The 20,914-nt window shown below is 40.9% G+C and overlaps 1 long non-coding RNA gene across 7 annotated transcripts in view; it reads right to left on the bottom strand.

Annotated features, from left to right (window-relative positions):
* Nucleotides 1-6,550: 6,550 nt before the first annotated feature.
* LOC119563866 overlaps nt 6,551-20,914 on the bottom strand; it is a 121,661-nt gene continuing 107,297 nt past the window's right edge. For 3 of the 7 annotated variants that reach the window (XR_006286238.1, XR_006286237.1, XR_005222594.2), the window contains 3 exons: nt 15,840-16,005; nt 14,244-14,463; nt 6,551-13,346 (listed from right to left, as the gene is read on the bottom strand). This is a non-coding gene — a long non-coding RNA (uncharacterized LOC119563866). Of the gene's footprint in view, nt 13,347-14,243; nt 14,464-15,839; nt 16,496-20,914 lie in introns of those variants that run through there. The other 4 variants (XR_006286236.1, XR_006286239.1, XR_005222592.2 and 1 more) reach the window with 2 other exon arrangements.

Raw genomic sequence — 20,914 nt, 5'->3', positions numbered from 1 at the left:
CATAGGACATCAATTCATCTTTCATAAGGTGGGTTGTTAAGCAAAGTATTAACTAAAATGCATGTTGGGAACTTAATGTTCTTCGTGTGGAACCTTTTATTCAAGTGGTACAGGACTGAGGTTGGAACATATTGAACCAACTGTAGGTCTGTAAAGACTGGAATACTTCCTGCAAAACATAAAATCCCCAAGACCAACTACTCTGTGTGTGGCCTTTTTAAGGGTAAAAAATAGTCATTGCCAACCTGTGGAAAGCGTGGCCAAGGGATGTTGTGAAAGCCAAAATTATAACTGAGTTCATAAAAGAACTAGATAAGTTCATGGAGGATAGGTCCATCAATGGCTATTAGCCAAGACGGTCAGGGACACAACCCCATGCTCTGAGTGTCCCTGAACTTCTGCCTGTCAGAAGCTGGGACTGGCCAATGGAGGATAGATCACTCAATAATTGCCCTGTTCTGTTCATTCCCTCTGAAGCATCTGGCACTGGTCACTTGGAAAACAGGATACTGGGCTAGATGGACCATTGGTCTGACCCAGTATGGCTGTTCTTAGGGTAATATGAATTTCAGTTACATGTAGCCTGTAAAATGCAGTCTGGATAGATAAATAGCATGTAAGCAATAATGTCCAAGGACAATTTAATACATTATGCACCCTGTGTCCCCCCTGAAGAAATCCAGGTGAGTCTAGGGATTAGAGACTGAGTTTGCTTTTCTATTTTGATTTCAATTTGAAATCTTCACTTGCAGAGTTCTTAGGGCTTCAGCCAAAACCCACCGAAGCCAACGGAAAGAGTCCCTTTGATTTCAGCGCTCTTTGGAGCGTGGCCTTAGTGGCTTGTCAATTTTGTTTTTGCTAAATCTGCACAGAAGCCATGCTGAAGACATATGCATGTATGCTAATGCACACCACTGCAGGCAGTATCCTATAAATGGGCTTTAGGGAACTGTAAATACTAAGCAGGCTACATTTAGTCACTTTACTGTGTTATGACAAAGTTCTTTTTTAAAATGTGATGGTTATCTTATGTCTTGGTCCTGACATGAAGTGCGTTTTAAGAGTTTTGATGGAATTTGTGTGATGACTGTTTTCCAGTAACCTAACCAAAAGCCACATCAGGATAGAATAGCATTGCTATGGTAACTTTGAATTCCAATTATCTCTCCTTTATTAACAATCACTTTTAAACAGAGTGGCAGTAATTGCAAAAGCACAGAAAAGGTTAGACTGGTATTTTTATAACAGTAATCAAAATTTGATGTGAACTTTCATGTAATGTTCAGTACATATCCACTTAAAGGATTCCATCTGAGCAAAAATCCAATAGAACAAGATATTTAGATTGAAAAGGGCTCAAACTGATGTTTTGAATCCCTAGCATAATGACCCTGGAAAGAGTTTAGCTTACCTTAAAACTGGATAGTTTTCTCTCTTGACTGGTATTTTGAGAACAGATAATTGACTTTTTAAATGATTGCTACAGTTTCTTAAATTGAACAATAGGTAACTGGCTTAAATGAAATTATTTTCTATATTCAGGAAGATAATTAAAAAAGCTGCACATGCTGCTTGTATCACCCATGTTCTGTTTTTAATTTCCTTGTTCTTTATCATGATGGCCAATATCATTTGTATGTAATGAGAATCTCTTCTTTTCACTTCAGTTCATCAGCTCTAGCTGCTTATTTTGCCCTAAATCCTCTGATCACAAACTGAGACTCCCGCTGGGAGAAGAACTTACACAACTGGCTAAGTGCAAAAAGAGGATTTTCCTGCCCCACCCCCCACCCAAAATTTATTTGCTCTTGATGGTGATTAATGGTCATGTCATATAATTTTGGGGTGAGCAAAAAATGTCTGTCTTTCTTTTATACTTGAATAGATGTGGTTAAAACCTAGAAAAATTCAATTACTTTTTTTTTGTTCTAATCAATGTTTTACCACAGGGCAGATGGGTGGTTTTTTGCATCAAAATTTTAGCAAACATTTTTGTAAAAAAACAACAATAAAAATTGGAAAATGTCAACCAGCTCAGCAAAGAAATGTATACCATTTACATTGATAATTAGAAATAAATACTCTCTTAATCATAACCATTTTGCCTGCACGATCTTAGTCCCTTCTCCAACTATGATGCTGTTTTAAGATCTCCCAGAATCCACTGCTGCTGGAGACAGTGGGATAAGTTTTAGGAGCTGAAGTTTTATAACAATATTAGTGTGGGCACATGGTGAAACTGCAGTGGTTCAAGACACAGACAGTATGGTTGGAAGGACAGCTTTAGCTATTGGACTGGCCCAGCTTCTTTGACATGGGGTAGGGAGGAAACCACCCCTTCCTCCTGTGGATGTCACTCCTGACCATTTGAGACACTTGGACTGGACACTGTGGGTGGATTTGCCCCATGATTTAGTATGGTTAAATTTACTCTCAGGAAACGATGCAACTGGACCAAAGATCCTCATCTGGTGTGAATCAGTACAGCTGTATTGGCTTGAGGATTTGGCCCTCTCATTTTATTGCGCCTGTTGTTTAAAGAAACAAACAAGAATGACGACAACCAAAAAGGGAAGAGAAATCCAGAAAATACTGTTTTATTGTGAAATGTATTTCAGGTTTCACAGGAGGCATCTTTACCAACCTCTCTCTCCACCCCACCCTATCCTCAAATGCATCCTGGCTCTAGCAGTTTGGTATCATTTTGTCATTGTTGGTGAGTTCTTTTTATTCCCCTCTCTGGGGTGTACTTCATGGGGAATCACCTTTTGCAAACAAGGATGCTATCATGCAAAGTAGGCACAATGCCATTTGGCAGCCAGACCTATAGAGGCCTTTGGTTTGGTTCTGTCCCCTTATTTAGCTATGTAGTCTGCCTGTCTATATGAACACCATGACACCAAAATCTAAATGCTAATTATTACTTTTGTAAATAGTGCAACTGGATGGTAGATGACTACTTCAATACAGATGTGGCTCACTTTACAATTTAATGTGTCTTTGGTTGAAGCTTTAAGGTGGTTAGACTGAGTTTCTGAATATTAGCAGGAACTCCTTCATCCTCAAGTGCTCAATTCGCTGTGGCCAAAGCATTCTTTACTGGGACCCAAGGGACCCAAAATCAGATTTGAATAACCTCACATTCGGATGGCTACTAGACCACAGGACCAATGTACAAGCACTGTGGGCCATATTCTTACCCTCCTGGGTTAATACTTTTGGCTTTGGTGGAATTACACTAGAGATAACTGTGGCCCTGTATATTTAATAGGACTCGTTAACTCTGGCTGAAAATCTGGGGTGACTGAATATGAAAGGAACTAGAGTGAATGCAATGGATAAAAGTCACCCAATTAATTTTAGAAAAAACACATTTCTGTAATCCCAGCAGGGTTGTTTTTTTTTAAGGTAAATTAAAAATAACATTTATTCACAAACATTGATGTTGTAGCTGCTAGTTATGAGAGATCAGGTCTGAGGGAATCAATTAAATTCACTTTAGCTTTCCTGTGAAGTCAAATTTTAAACTACAGCTTAAAGCATGTTATGAAAGCTGGCAGTTTCAGACCTCACATTTCTGGAACTAAATTGGGTAAAAGTATTAATCCACAAACACATCTGTCTGATTAACAAGTTCCAATGATATCAAGATTTCAAAATGAGCACATCACAGGCACCCGCTTTGTTGCCAGATTTCTGACACTGGCAGAGCTCTGAAGCTGTGAGCTAGAAAATCAGAGTGGTTGTTGGCATTCAAAAGAGCACATCAAGCTTGTGATGTACCATTTTGCCTTGTGCACCCAGAATTCTCCAGTAAATCTCAAATATTTCCTAGCAGCGCTTATGTCCTTGCTCCGTGAACTAAAACACACTTGTATGTATCGGTGCACATGGAGTTTTTAGAGTTTGTTCAGCACAGTTGGCTACAAAAATTGACAAATTCTTCCCCTGATTTTAGACTGGTCTTTTGCGGGTGGTGTGTTCCTTGTTGTTGTCTGCTGATTTCATTTAGTGTGTATATATATACTGTAGGTGCACATGACACTTTGAACTGGATTATAAGCTTTTGGGGCAGAGACCTCAGGTGAGGTTTTCAAAAGCATCTAAATGACTTAAGTGTCCAAGACCTATTGACATTCAAAGGGGTGCGTGTTCCTTAAGTCACTTACATGCTTTAGCAAATGCCACCCCTCTTCTGTCTTTTGTGGACAAATATGATGTGTGAGACAGTGGTACAGTTCTGAGATGGCATTGGGTCAGCATAGGAAAGCGTAATTAGAGAAGTGGCCTGGGAAGAAGGAAGAGAAAGGCATTTGGTGTATGGGAAAAGGGACTCTTTTTTTCCAAATTTCCAGGATGACATGAAACAAAGTGTGACACTAAGAGTGGAAAATGGTTAGGAAGGAGGAGTGAGGGATGAAATGAATAGAGATAGACATGGCTGTTGATTGGCAATGAGTCTTAAAGGCCAGGATTAGGAGCTCAAACATCATGTGGTATGACACGAAAGGAAATCATTTGAAGCGTGACTCTCTCTACTAATGCCCATGCTGTAATGTCCACTGTTTTAAAAGAAAACAAGCTACATAGAAGCTTTGTGTCCCTGCTGGAACCAGAATCCCAGATCTATTACTTAGATTGTCAGCTCTTTGGGGCAGGGACCATCTTTTTGTTCTGTTTGTGCAGCACGTAGCATGATGGGGTCCTGATCCATGAACAGAGCGCCTAAGTGCTATGATAATACAAATAGGTTCATGCACAATCTGATATTTTTTTATTATGATTTATCTCCAGACTGAAGGAAAAACCAAATACTCTGCACTCTGTGAAAATATGGGCTCATGTCCGCGTTTTGAGCTACCAACGTTCGGGAACAAAGGGATGCATGGCGTGAAATTCTGACCTTAGTAAGTCCTTGGAAGTTTTTCCATTGACTTAAGCGGGGACCAGGATTCTATGCAAGGTTTTGTTTCTGTCAGTCAGTGAGGTTGACATCCAGATGACGGGGTTTGGTTCAGTTTCATCCTTAATGTGAAGAATTTCAGAGAGAATGCTTCAACTACTTCCTGCCCAGTAATGAAAGCAAGTTGCCATGCTATAACACCATCTGATTTTATATCGAGGACACATGCACAGTTCGAGCTATAGCACTCAGGGCTTGTACCGGGATGCATGATTTCTATGTAGAGGCTACTACCAAATTTAAAGCAAATAGATGTCCAAAATATGGAAACTGAGACCGTGTCCAGCCCATAGTAAGAAATATGCTGTTTTTACAGCATGTCACTGTAACTATTTACTAAGCACCTGGGGCAAAATTTTCTAACATGGTTGCCTAAAGTCAGGCACCCAAATCCATATTTAGGAACCTAAATAAATGGACTCATTTTCAAAGGTGCTGCATGTTCCATTTAAATTCAGTGGCAACATCAAGTGTCAATACCTCTGAAAATATAAATGTTAGATGGGCACCCAAGGTTGCAAATGTTGGTGTTGGTCTTTGACCCGCTACAGTAGAAGCAGATTCTATATTTACAAAATGAGAAATTTTATTTGTCAGAATATTAGATTTATATGGTTTACATTGAGAGAGTTAATAACTGGTAAGGTGGGGCATATTAAAATTGGACAAAAGAACCCAGGAGTTCAACTATGCTGGGAAAAGTTGCCCAATCTTGCTAAATCAACACGTGGAACTCATTGCCAGGGGATGTTGTGAAGTCTAAAAGTATAACTGGGCTCAAAAAAGAATTAGATACGTTCATGGAGGATAGGTCCATCAATGGCTATTAGTCAAGATGGTCAAGGATGTGACCGCATGCTCTGGGTATCCTGAACCTCTGGGACAGAAGCTGGGACTGGACAAGAGGGTATCAATCAATTGATAATTGCCCTGTTCTGTTCAGTCCATCTGAAGTATCTGCATGAGTCACAGTCAGAAGACAGGCTATTGGGCTAGATGGACCATTGGTCTGACCCAGTATGGCCATTCTTATGTTCTTATATACAGTCATGAATTTTGAGTGCAAGGGGTTGAATAGCAGGAACAGATCGAAACTCCCATTAATACTTCAAATGCACTTTTCACAGACGAGTACAATATTGAATCGATCCTAATGATGTAGGGCTTGGAGGAAAGATTTATAAACTCATGGGGAAAACAGAGGGGAATTTTCCTCTTCAAAGGATATATAAAGACTGTTCATCTTCATTGCTCTGATTTTTATGGTCAAAAGGTGTCAAATTAAAAAAAAACCATGTAAATACCAAGTTTTCAACATGTAAAGGGAACACCTGACTAGCTCCATATTGTTAATTCTCTTGGTAGGAAACTTAATTTAAAGTATCCCAAATCATTAGTTACTTTTTGCTCCAAACCACAGTTCGCTAAGTCATTGTCTTAAACTGTGAATGATATAAAAAGATTAGAGCTGGTTGAAAACTTTCCAGTGGACCCATTATTCACTGGAAAATGCTGATTCAAGAAAATAAAATGTTTCATGGGAATGTATTGATTATTTCAAAATTGAGAAATTATCAAAATGTTAAATTTTGATAAGGTCATAATGCTTTATTTTAAAGTTATCATTTCAGCACATGTAATACAGTATACATATATAAAATATATATATCATAATGATACAGTTGGAAAAAAGCATTCTGATCTTGTGGAAAGGAAACATTGCAATGAAGTTGCTTCAATATTTCTGAAATGAAATATTTCAGAATTTTTTTGTTTCACAATTAATTACAAATTTTCAACTTTTCGTTCTTATTCGGGATAATTTTTTTTAAATGTCAGAATATCCTGTGAAATGGAAATGCTGTTTCCCAGCTAGCTCTAAAAACGATGGTGTAATGTAAGGTGTCAAATTAGAGAGATTTCTATTTTGATGCCTAACGACTGTACAAGTTGCCTGTGCTGGCATTAGAGGGACATGCATGAAGCTTTCATCTGTGTGCTGTGGACAATGTGGTGGCCGCTGTTTACAATACAGTAAGCTGCATACTAAAGATTTGTCTCCACTGGAATCAAAACTCCAGACCCAAAATCCAGATTCAAGTTTGCAACTCAAACCTCTCTCCCTAAAGTGGGCTAACACAAACATCCCAAACTTTGTGAAAGTTTGATTATGAACTAACAAAGTTGAGGAAATTTTGAGTATGAGATTTTTGGTTTTGCCTGTCACAGAGATATAAATTTCAGATCTAGACTTGGGAATTGGGTTTGGACCCATTCCTAACGTAAGGTACAAGGAGAATACAGTACATAATACAATGGCATTAGTCTGGCACTCAAAACTCCTAGATTCAATTCCCTGCTCTTTCACAGACCTCCTGTATGATCTTGGGCAAGTCATTAACCTCTCAGTGCCCTGGTTCCCCATCCCTAAAATGGGAATAATAGGACCTCCCTATGCAGTGCTCTGAGGGCAAATAGATTACAATAATGGGAGCCATGTAGGTACTGAAGATTAGATAAACAGGGCAAAATATTTTGTCTAGGTTCTCCCCAGCAAACATAGTAAGACTTAACTCTAGGGTGGATACATAACCCTAAACAGCTCACTCTCTGGCACTCAGGGTTTGTGTAGCATCGCCATTCCCTACTTTAATGTTTAATAGACATTTTAAAATAGTTCAGGCTTAATCATTGACCTGCTTGAAAAGGGTTAGACTCTATAGAGGAATAACTTTTCATTTGTGCAAACTTATTAAATAAGTCCAACACGCTGTCTCCAAGATCCTATGGCTTATCTTGTAATTTGTCTCATGTGTTTCCTCTTAAAGCAGTGAAGACCTAGCTAATTATTTATTTACTGAGTAGTGATGATGTACTGTACGGCATGTAGAACAGGAAGGAATGGGTTCTTGTCCTAAAGAGTTGAAAATCTCTGAGAGATGACGATGAAATAAAAAAACATGTTAATTTCAAGCTTCATTAGAAACCTAAGGAGAGAGATTTATATCCATCTTCAGAGATCTAGTTCTGACCCTCTATTTTTTTATTTTAATATGGAACCAAAATGAAGAATGTTTTAGAGAAAGAAAGGGAAAATGAATGTTTGTTCTATAGAAGTTGACACAACGTAAAAACATATGAAGCACTTCTTATTGCTATAGCTCCAATAGGGTGCAGGTGCTTTACAGACTAGTCAGAGGACAATGTTCACTGCCCTGGAGAACTTACAGCCTAAGGGGAAGATTCTGCCAGTCTTATTCCTGCTGTTTGACTAATGTGCAAGTGTTAGCAGAGTAAGCTGGCCCTAAACAGATCATGAAAACATGGTGCATGTGGGGCAGGGATACAGCAAGACTGAGTGATGCAGGGCAGCCTGCTTGATGGTGTCTCTTTCTACTGTTACATCAGCAGTTGAAGGAATCAGTATTGAATGATGGATAAATATGCTTCTGAGAGCTTGCCCAATCCTAAACACACATCTACATCAGAGGCGTTACTGGCTATTGAACCAATACTCAGGCACTATCAAGAGGCATTTATTTCCTTTGAGCTGAAATTTCTTACACTTGGTCTCAGCCCAGAAGTGGAATTGTTGTAGCAAGTTAAATAAAAATAACAATCTGTTTGGCTGCTCACAAGGGGTGATTTAGGAACAAAGCGTTGGCTCCACCATGGAATATCTGAGCTCTTGTCTATCTGCGACAACCTTAGCAGTGTTGAAATACACACCATTTTAACTCCTCAAAGAGCAATGATTTTAGGCTCCCAGTACTGCATATTTGAAAACTCTGTTTAAATAAACAACTTGTCTGGTAGCCTGGCTTCTATTGGGTTTTAAATGGCCAGTATGTGGGCAAAACAAAACCGTTTTCTAGATTACACCATGGGTGGGACTAGAAAAGGGCATTCGAGAAGATTGCTGACCTAGGGTATGTGTATGCTGCTATCAGAGGTATGAATGCAGCATGCGGAGGCATACCTGAGCTAGCTTTGATTTAGCTAGCTCCAACAACAATAGCGGTGAAGCCATGGCCATGCAGGTTAGCCACTTGGATAAACACCACGGGTTCTAGGTGGGATTGTACAGCCCACGATGCCACGACTTCACTGCTCTTGTTACTCAAGCTAGCTGGATCAAAGTTGGCTTGGGTCTGTCTACACATGCTGCAGTCACACCTCTCATTGCTGTGTAGGCATACCCAGAGTTTCAGGTTCTCAATGCCCCTTCCCTGAGAAGTGCACCTTGACGTGGTGGGAAGGCTTGTGTGTTCCAGTGACCCTGAGAGCTATGCTGGTCAATGGAGAGACATCCAAGCCAGACAGGTGAAAGGATAGGAACAAAAAGCAGTCCCTTGGTTCTCTAGGTTGGGGCCTGAGTGATAGGTCAACAACCCATTGTCGTAAAAAAGTTAAGTGATGGAAATAAAACCAGGAAGCCATTCTGGGAAAACAGCATGACAAGGAGGGGGGAGTCTTCTATTGTGTCTGACAAAGTGAGAAGTATCCAGATTTTCAGCTCTGGCCCCCTCGGCCAGCACTACCCAAGAGAATTGAACTGTTCCTAAATGAAGTGATGGATGGGACAATGCCCGCTGAAGCACAACCATTTCGGTGCATCCCTCTGCGACTCTCCGTTTTTGCCCCATGTCCATATCCGTGCCGTTCTGAATTGTTTCAGTTGCAGTGTCCCTGCTGGGGGCTGTCCCATAGTTCGGGGCACAGGTCCCAGAAGCAGCAGATTCTGGGAGATTCTGAAGGCCAGTGGTGCAGGTCAAGGCAACAGGAGGAAGGACCATTTGTCTGAATCATTTTAGTGCTGTTCAGATTGTCATTCTGCTGGCTGAAATTGTTCTGGTGAAAGTGGTGTTCACACCTGCTGAAAGCCAGCCTGGTCCAGTTTAAGCGGAAGTCTTTAAAGCCAGACCATCTAGTCTGATTGCAGGCCACAAGACCATACCCATGCACTCCTATAGTAGGCCCATAACCTCTGGCTGAGATACTGGAGTCCTCAAATCTTGATTTAAAGTCTATGAGCACAGGGCTCCAGTAACCTGTGGAGTGAGCTCTGCATATCTAAACAGTGTTTAAATATGTTTTTTAACACAGTACCCCCATATATGTGAGATGGGGCCTCCTAATATATTGACATTGTTCATAGGATCACTCGCATCTCTGTGTTGTTACACAAGGAAAATTTGAGAGGGATTTGCTTATTTATCCAATTGCGCCTGTATTGTGGACACAAGTACCCAGGAGCTTTTGGAGAAACTGAGTGAGGAAAGAGAGGATTGGAAAGATAAATACAGAGGGGGAAGGGGAAATAATTATACCATAACGAAGACAAATAATGCAGTACATCTACTTAATGTTTCTCTAGAATATATTGTATACATAGGATCTAGAATTAATTATAAAACATGAGCTCTTCTAGTAAAGGGTGTTATTAAAGACCAAAGTGCATTACAAATGTGGGTAATACTATCTCCATTTTACATATGGAAAACTGAGGCAGGGAACGATGCAAATGTTGACACTGTGTTCATGTCTCTTGAGATATTAACATTATCACCATTTGCTCTTGAGACGAGATAATTCAGTACAAAAATTGCATGACCGCTCAAATCGTTATCTTAGCCAAGACTGAGAGAGCGACTATCAATACTCGAACACAAGCTGCCTGTGCTGAAGCCAGCTGCTCTGGGACTTTGAGGACTTGATGAAACAAGTCATGTTATATGATTATTCAAAGGGGACTATAAATGGAAACAACAAGGACAAATTAAACTTGTCAGTGAAATTGCTCTTACCAGGAGCTGTGAAACTCCCTTGTTACATTACATGCATTGTCATGCTTGTTAGCCATCAGACACAGGAACTGGGGAGGGGTCTTAAAAAAAAAAAAAAAGGCAGGAAAATAAGGTGGTGAATGGGAGTGGGTGGAGGAAGAAGGGTAAAAAATGTTTAAAAGGAAATCACCAAAAGATACAATGGTAGAATATTTTACACATTGGGCCTTTTTTTAAATTTAATTTTTACTCAAGTAATTCAGCAAAACCAACACGAATTTACAAAACATTTCAATGTTGCTGAATCTGCAATTGTCACTGGAAAAAAAAATTTGCTTGAAAAACGTCACCCAGCTCGAATCCTAATTCAACCTTTAATTTGTTAATCCCCTTCTAAATCAGGAAAAAAAGAAATCATTTGTTAACCATTAGTGAGAGGCAGTGTGGCCCAGAGGGTAGCGAGATGGAGTGGTACTCGGCAGACAAGGGTTCTAGTCTCGGATCTGCCAGATGAACTTGAAAGTTACTTCTTGTCTCAGTTCCCAATGTGTAGAAGGGGGATGATGCTTATCTCAAAGTACTTTACAAAGGAGCTCTGTGGATGAAAAGTGCTATCTACAGACAAGGTATCCTGCCCCCTATCCCCCACCCCAGCAGTTAAAAATTCAGGCTTTCCTGATACTGAGCTATAATGGCTAACTTGAATTGCAAGTGTTTAGTCCAGGAGAAAGTTTTTTCCTAACCTTTCTAAACTAAATTTAGTGTAAAATCAGTTGGGCAGCAACCATTTTTGTTTTTAGTTCTAGACTTACAATAAACAGAAATGCCAAGAGGTCTTCAGTATTTTCCAGACAATGTGGATTTGTTTTTGGGGGGGTGGAGGGGGGAGGAGTTTGGAGGGGGGGAATAATTAAAAAGAATTCTGAGACGTTTAACCTGGAAACCTCTAAATACACCTGATCAAATATGTCAATGGGGGTAATTTAAAAAAACTTCTACATAGCTAGTGAGGATGCGCAGCAGCTAACCTGGTGTGATAGACCATAACGGCTCCAGATATTATAGTCTATCATGTTAATAATTCATGAATTAAAGCCTCCCAGCAAGCTCTTAACATGATGGTTTATGTCAAGGATGTGTGTTTAAAGGGTTCCCAAGCAGGCCTTGACATGACAGACCATAGCAGTCCTGAAGGTCTGTTGTTGTCAATGATCTGCCAATTATGTGAACATATCTGGAGGGAGGGAGCAGTGGGAGGCGAAAGGAGGCTGTAAACAGCAGTTTAATGCTCTGTCAGAGGTCAGAGCCGCTTGGTACAGATGGAAAGCTTGCGAGTGATATGTTGTTAAAATGACATACTGAGTGCCTTTAATCAGCGCAAGCTGGGAGTGCTCAGCGCCTTGTCAGAATTAAGCCCTAAAAGACCAAAGGTTAAAAACCTTTTGACCATGAAGAATAGTCTGTCTAAGCTTAAAAAAATACAACGCTAGCTTTTAATCTTGTACATAATGCAAAATCTCTTGTGACAGAATGGTTGTGTTTGCTGTTTTCTTTTATAAGCTCCAAGCCGTCTCCGATCAGACCTGTATCACAACAGTAATACGCAGGAGGCTATGTTTTCTCTTGCTATGACACCATCTACTATTGTTTTTGATCTGCAGCCTCTGAAGAGGGATGCTGCATCTTCCGTGGAAGGTGTTATGAGTGCAGATTAGTTAGACAAGTGCTGGAGTGAATGCATAAGTAGTACTTTTGCATAATGAGGTGTGTGAAATCCCACTGGAGGTTGTTAAAACAGATAGACAGCCTGTGGTAAACAACAAGGAAGGTAGGCTTTGAAAACAGATGGCTTTGAAACCCTGGCAAATGACTGTTTCATGCTTTAAAAAAAAAAGATATTCTACATGAACAAAACCGATTTTTAACCTTTGCATGCATATTTTTAAACCTCTGTTTTAATAATAAATTTCTGTGGGTAACCGTACATCAATTGTACATCCTGTCATAAACCTTTCTGGAGGATGGAAATGATGAGCTTTACAATCTGAGGGATAAAGTTACATAGCTCTTTCTGTTTGTCAGGTATTGGACTGCCCTCGTATCTTTTGGCACTTGTTAGATACATGCTTTGCATGGTGAGTTTAATACAGCAACCCAAGGGTTAATTTGTTCAGAGGATGTGAGCTAAAGTGGATTACTACACAGTTGCTATATTCCTATTGGCTAGGAGGGCCGTCAGTAAAACAACCAACTGTGACTACTGTTGCAATCGGTGACGCTGTGCACATACCAGTAGAATTAACGTTGAGGCTGTCTGCAGAGTTGTATTGAGAGCTGCTGGGCAAAGGGTTATTGCTAGCTTCTCACCTCAGCTAGGCTGATCTCTGAACTCCTTGGAAAGCTGCCAGCCCCTAGTCCATAGCTCGGGGGTATGAACAGGCCCAGAGGTTGCAACTACCCTCCAATCTTTATGGTTCGGTGGGAAAGGGGGTCCCAATGCATTTTTCCGTTGTAATGTGGAGTCACGGTATGGAAAAGGTTGAGGACCACAGGCACTGTTTTCGCCACTGACTTCAGTGGGACCAGGATTTGGGCTTCTGTATTGGAAAAAAGTTAAGCATTTTCATTAAATAATTCCAAGTGAATGCGATACTAGACACAGAAACCTCCCGAATGTGGAGGTGGTAAGTAGACCTCAGCTCCCAAATGTTGTTACTGAAAATATTAGCCAATCCAAATGCAAATTTTGAGACTTTGTAAAACAATCTTTGTTCAAGTACTTCACTGGCATAGCTTTAAATGAGCCAGGCAATAGGGCATCTCTGCTTCCTTTTAGTGGTGGTGGTGGTTTTAATTTGCACAGTTGTGGCCACTCAAGATTAGGGGCCCATTGTGCTAGGCATGGTACAAACACATAATAAGAGACAGTCCCTCACTTAACCAGCTTACACTATAAATAGACAAGTAGCATAAGGGGAGGAATAGTGACAGAATCTCCTTTGGGAGATTCTTCCATAAAATAAAAGATCTCATTGTCAGGAAGATTGCTAAGGATCATCCTAACTTTTCCCTTTTCTTAACTGGAATTTCCCCTCTGTTTTAATTCCGAATCTCATTACGCCTAATGGCATTGCCCAGTTTCTTTCTAAATGGCCCCCACCCCATGCTAGATAAGCCTCTCAACATTACACAACAAAGTGTCCTTTTTGCTCCAAATATGATAGCCTTAATTTGACCACATTGGTCAATGCCATGCCTGATATACTAGGAGTTCTGCTTGCCAATCACTCAACAAGAGGGCAGAATTCAGTACGCCCGAAAAAATTCAGCTGAAATTTGATCTACTAATAGAGTAATTTTCATGCTGTGCTCCTTGGCAGGAGTAATCTTATCAGGGAACTTAATTGCAATGAAAGTGCATTGACCTAAGGTCAAAGAAACAAACAAACAAGCCTAATTTGAGCCTTATTTGAAGTACAATAGTCCCCATTTACCTGTTTATCAGCTTAATGTAGCTGTCACTCAGAGAAACTGGATACTAGTTGTGAAGATGCACAAGATGTGTCAATATGCAACAATAAAAAGACTAGTTATCTGTAGACCAGACTGCTTCTGTCGTGAATTGAATAGGGTTTATTCTGTGATGTGCTGATTAGTCAGTGGTCACATGGAGAAGTTTGTTCACATTTGACGGGACGTGTCTGGTGGTGGCATCTTTTGGGAGGAAAATAAAAAAACTGAACTGTTGATAGGATTTGAACTCTATTTCCTCTAGATGTTGCTCTTACAGCATTTCCAGCTGCCCCAAGCTGCATCAGTGTGTGGTGAGTGTGTGTTACAGGTCCCCCTCTGTAGCAGAGAATATGAAAATTACACCCCCATTTGGGAAACCTTGGCTTTTTAGCTCCAGCTGAAACAGCTCATGCTTTTAGCTCTGAAGGTCCCCTGTTGAATCCCTGATTAATAAATGGGGCTACACCGTGAACGCTGGCATAAGCTGGAACTTGGTGGAGTTGGGGCGAATGAGCACCAAACTATATCAGTGGGCAATGGGATGTGCTCATCACCCTTGGAAACAGGCTAATAAAGCTTTATGGACCGTTTCTTCTTGTGAGTCTGTACTCATGCAGGACCAGATTTCCAGGTGCTGAGAACGCACAGTGGGGGACCAGAGTTTCTGAAGAGATCAGTCCCCATTTAGTCACCTAAAGTGACATTTGTTGACTGATTTTTTAAATTTTTTGGTTAAGTTCCAGCATTCAACAGAGTGAGCACTCTCAGACCCTGGTCATTGTGGCCCTACATAAGAGTTGAACTATTCTGAAAAAACTGTCCCCAGAGTCTTCTAATTTGTTGCTTTCTGGGCTACGCCACAAAATAGCGTACATGTCTACCTGAGAGCTAGAGGTGAACCTGTTGTGGTTATGGAGGAAATAGGAAGGGGCAATACTGTTCTGGGTAGGTGAAAAAATAAGTCCTCATCCACTGAAATATTAAGTCATCTGATTTTTCATTTTGCTCTTCGGTGCAGAGGTGTGGGGACATACAGTGCTACAATACCCAAACGGCTCTGCATTAAAGAAAATCAGCCTCGCCTTTTTCAATTCTAGGATCACTGTTAGAAATGTTTATTACACAGGGGGGCAGTAGCACACCATAAAGATGCAAAGTATGTTAATCCTGCCTGGATTGATTTATGGGCATACTGTGGGGGGTTTGTAGCATTTGTTAGATATATGTACATTTGACAGATATTGGCAGGAGGTATTAATTAACTTCCAACTTTGTCTTTAATAATTAGCGATCAGCATAGGGAAGTTTGTATTTGCTTTTCTGACACAATCTGTGAATTCTTATCCTTCAGATATTTCTCAGGCTGTGTCGCTCTGCTCCGAGTTTGTCGTAAGGCTGTTTTCATCAGCTCAAGTGTTACAGGTGCCATCAGGGGCCAGCCTAGAAAAGGCTATGGTTGAGAGCAAAGTAAAAGCTTCCCCTTACGCCCTCAAGTCAGAACAAGTATTAGACACTTGTGTCTAACTCTACCTCTTATCGTAAAACTGTTCTAGGTAGGTTTGCTGTTTTACACATACCAGTCGGCTTAGTGCTTTGCTGGACGCGGCAGAGAATGCTGAGCAGCTTGCAGAAGGGAGCCCATAACACTCATGTCATCCAAGTATCTCAGTGCGCTTCCAAATCCTTAGTACATGAAGTCTCATGATACTCCTGTGAGCACGTAAGTCCTGGCAGTACCGCCTGCTTTACAGATGGAGAACAGAGTGGTTAAATGACTTGCTCAAAGGAGTTAGGAGAATAGCAAGGCTGGGGAGCTCTAGGAGGGGAATTCGGGATGATTTTGTTGGCTGGATTTACTGCATTTTTGTTATGTTTATGTTGCTGCCAGTGTAGTGTAGTGTAATTGCCTGAGTCTGGATGTGCCACAAGAATCTATCTGGGGTAGCCAGGGATTGGCCTGGGCTCTCAATGTGTACTAATAGAACAAACTTGAATGAATAACAAAGAAGTAAATAAGATCATGCACAAGTCAGTGGTAGAACTGGAAAGAGAAGCCAGGAGTCCTGACAGCCCAGTGTTCTAGCCACTAGCTCACTCTCGATGGTAGACTTGTGCAAATAAATTATGCATTAAAAAATGCAGTGTCGGCCAATCCAAAACTATTTGCACATTTGACATGAATTTGCTGAATAGTTTCAGTCAGAAAACAAAAAGAAAAGGAGTACTTGTGGCACTTTCGAAAGCTCATGCTCAAATAAATTGGTTAGTCTCTAAGATGCCACAAGTACTCCTTTTCTTTTTGCGAATACAGACTAACACGGCTGCTACTCTGAAACCAGTCAGAAAACAATATTTCAAGACTTAGGTGCCATTGACAAAGTGCCCTGAGGGGGAGGAAAAAGAGGTTTTAGTTGTCTCTCTTAATTTGATTTGACCCAAACCATTTATCTATGTATGTATATATGTTTGGAAATGCCAGCAAACAGAAAGATCTGTTGTTCACCCAGCTCTATTCTTCATACTTAAAACCCAACCAACTAACCTACACCTTCAGAATTTGAATGAGATTTTTTTAAAAAAACCCAATGCCCCAAGAGCAGGATTCTTTTCATTGATGTGTTTGTTAGTAACTCCACCCATGAATTCACCAAAACAGTTATCCACCTCAGTTTATAATGTTATCCCACCATAACGCAGGCTATTACACAGGGAAATATTTTAAGGTAACAAATTTCTGGCTATTCATTATTGGTTGTTATTTATGTGGTGTGACGTAGTGCTGTCATTGAAATGAACTCTGATATAATTAGGAGCAAATAATACCTAGGCATGCTGTGCTAATTATTTTTGTGCAAACCCAATTCATTGCTAATATAAATAGCAATATTAATCATAGCAAGTATTGATATTTAGGCAGTGTGCTTCCATTTAAGTGGAGCTGTACAAGAGAATTCTTGTTCACTCAGTAACATGTACACTGAGGAAACAGGCATATGTGATTTTTAAATAGTCTTTTGATCTCTTGGTGTGATTAAACTTAGTGACAAGTCTATGTGTGAAACAAAAGAAAAATCATCCAGTAGTTAGATCAGGGGACTTTAAGGACTCCTGGGTTTTTCCCGTGGCCGTGCCATTAACTCCATACGTAGCCTCGGACAAGTCCCTGTCCACCTTTTGTGCCTCTGAATTGATAAAATAGGTGTAATCCTCACTGTGATGTTGTGAGATGTAATTTAATGTTTAAAAAAATCACGCTGGGATGCTCTGGTAAAAAACTCAATGCCAAATGGTATACATGTAAAGTGCAATGATACATTGGCAGTGAATAATGAGAACCCTGCTGTGGTCTTCTTACGGTGTCATAGCAGGGACAACGTTGGTGTGAAACAGACCTGAAGAATTTCTCCAGAGCAGGGGTGACGCAGACATCCCTTCACCACCTCTGAGGTAAGGAACATGCGGAAGGAATGGCTGGGTGTGGGAAGGGCTTTTCTGCACTCTTGCTATTCTGGCGGCAGGACCACAACTAGCCCTATGGGAAAGCTGCTGTAAGGTAAAGTACCTGCTGGAGCTGCTCTAATTTATGCTGGGAAGTAGGGGGAAGGTCACGCTAGCCTCCAAGCCGCCCAAAATCTGCATGGCGCACACACAATGTTAAACTACCTTTGGACTCTCCTGGCTAATGCCTTATGTGAGTCCCAGCACAGGATCTGGCCCTGAGGGAGGGGAAGGTCTGGCGGCCTTCAGCAATTCACTTCTATACCAGCTTGTGATTTTGGGTCTTGAGCTTCTTGGAGACAGGAAGCTTAGCCCCGGCCAGAGCACCTCACATCCTTACAGTGACTGCTTCTAGCGACTGCTGGTGCTGATGGACTCCAGTGGGAGTTAGGCCAGCAATGCATTGCAGGGCCATGTGGTTATCCTGAAAGACTACTTCCTCCATTCATAAGCACTGCAGCTCATAATGTATGCAGTGGCTTCTGATTCTCCCAGCTTCCCTTTGCTAAATATGCAACATGGTCTAGAAGCCAGTATACCGGTGCAATACACTATCTTTACATATTGCAATTTAACCTGAGCATAATAGCACTTTCCCCTAGAGGCAGAGCTCAAGCCTGGCCAAGGAATAAACATACCATTGTAAGCATCAGTCTCTTTGAGACATGGGGTAGCTGGGGCATAATTTTAAACCTGCTGTAGCAAGTGACCCCCCCCTAATATCGCATTGCTCTTTATTCTGGTTTGTGAGTATAAGAAGTGTTGCTTGAGATGGTTTAACATGGCTGAGCTATGCAGAAGCCTCAGGCATCAGTCCCACCAGTTGATCTAATTGTGCTAGTGCATCTAGAACAAATGATCTCTGAGTTATTTTTCCCTTTCCTCCTCCTCCCTCTTTAATATAAGGACTGTGGCTCAGGGCCTCTTTGCCCAGAAGGTCTAGTATTGGAAGCAGCCAGAACATACCAAGCTGATGAGTTGGGTTGTTGCAAGTGTTACAGCCGGCCAGTATGTGAAAGGACATGGGGCAAAATCAGGAAGCAGATTGCCTGCCTCCCTCCCCCTGCATCCCCATGGAGAAGTGTTTGTGCACATAAAGTTAATTTGGGCAAGTCACATCATCTTCCTGTGCCTGAGTTTCCCCACCTGTAAAATGGCGACTAAAATACTTCCTGCCCCACAGGGATGTATAGCACTGGACTAAACCAAGAGTACTTTTGGCTTGGGAAAATTTCTCCAGACAGATTTTTGTGTTTGGCAAAATCAAAGCCAGGAGGGGCATTCATTTGCATTCAACAGTCTGGGGGGATCCGGGTGGAGTGGTCCTGCTTTGAACCATCTCTACTACTAATTGGCAGCTTCACAAGGGTCTTGCTGTCAGTGAGCGCTCTTGATTAGCCCAATACTGAGGATGAACGCAGTCATTAGGAAAATCAGTGTTGGGATATTTAGGTGAGTTGCGTGAATCTAATTCACTGTGCAAACCATGCCAGCACTGGCACAAAGGCAGAGCCACTGGCTTGGAAAGTGTAAGATTAAAGATTGGCATGGGAGAGATCTACAGGTAGATCTACAGTGGGCAGAGATCTACAGAGTGCGCCATGTCGTTATGAGTCAATAAATTAGACGATGTATGGCACAGTACATCATGTTCTCGAAGGTGAGGCATATACAATGTGAAGTATTGAACACATCAAAGAAAGATGACTCTTTCTTTGGGAATATCCCTGCATATTTTTTGCATAGCAGAGCCCGTGCTCTCTAATTTTAAAATTTAAGTCTGTGTGTGTGTGTGTGTGTGGTGTGGGGGGAGGAGGCATGTGCGTTTGTAAGTTTTTGGGGATGTGTGTTAACATACATGTTAACATTGATTTTTAATGTAAAGGATTTTTTTGTTCTTTTACAGAAAAATAGGTATCAGTAAGAGTCTATTATTTATTGTTTGTCTTGTGGATGAGTCTGGGGATTCTAGTCATGGGCCAGGACCCTAAGATGTTAGGCTCTGTACAAACATAGAACAAAAACGTAGTTCCTGTCCCCAAAAGCTTATATGGTCCCTAAAGTGATCTATCCAGCAAGAGGCTAGGAAGAACAGTTAAAATCCTGGACGTATGCTTTGGGCTATTCATTTTTTTCCCCCTGGGAATTCCACAAACATCCCTCAAATTGTCAAGTGTGGCAAATCCTTTTAGTATCAGATACTACTTCTGTCACAGCCTAGAGATCCTTCCCCAGACTGCTGGCATTTGTGAGATTGACTATCAGCCAGTTCACTCTCATCCATGTCCTTCTCTGGAAAGCAGACATCACCTAAAGAAAAGGTACAGCACCCTATGTGAGCAATACATAGATAGTACAACCAGGTTCTTTTAATGACAACAAATAGAAGCTTAGAAGAGAGGAACAAAATAAACAAGATAGTCATTACATCATTTTTTGGTGCATTAATATGCAATTAAGTTTGTGATTCAGTCAGTTGATTGATTTAGTACTGGCGGGTTTGTCTCCAGAAAACAATTGGTCATTTCAGATGGTACTAAAATGACTTCCCCTTTTAGACCATTGTAATCACATGAAGAAGAAATTTAGAGTTGTGTTTTCCTTTTATTGGCTATTAATAGTCAATGCGGCTTTACTTAGGTGCATAGGGAGAGATCCATTTCCTTTATGGCAGCAAGAGAGACATAAATTACATTAAATTAAGGAAGTGTCCCTTCCCCACCCTCCATGCAGACAAACCTTTGTGTTTGTTCTCCATAGAAAATAGACAGACATTAATCTTATGCAATACAGCATGGAATTTAAAATCAGGAGTTCAAACACATTTCCTTTGAAGGATGTTTTTACAAGGCCCATGGCAAAAGTAATCTATAACAGGGAAGTGAAAAGTTGAAAGTGATGGAGGTGAAAAAAACCCTCTTGTTACTTCAAACTGTCTTGCAATTTAAAGCTACAGAAGAATGGGAAGGATTTGAAAAAGATGTGACCTAGGGTCCCCATCTTAATGGGTTTGCAGCATTTAACAGGCAGCTGTCCAGTCTGCAAACCAACTCCTATTCACTGTCCAATACTATGTATGACAATGCACTTGCCAGTATGGGTCACTATTGTCACCCTGCTTTTACTCAAACTTTCATTCTAAATAAAAATGAAC

The sequence above is a fragment of the Chelonia mydas genome, chromosome 17 (genome assembly GCF_015237465.2).
Source record: "Chelonia mydas isolate rCheMyd1 chromosome 17, rCheMyd1.pri.v2, whole genome shotgun sequence".
NCBI classification, from domain to species: domain Eukaryota; kingdom Metazoa; phylum Chordata; order Testudines; family Cheloniidae; genus Chelonia; species Chelonia mydas.
This window is presented reverse-complemented; position numbering and strand designations above follow the sequence as displayed.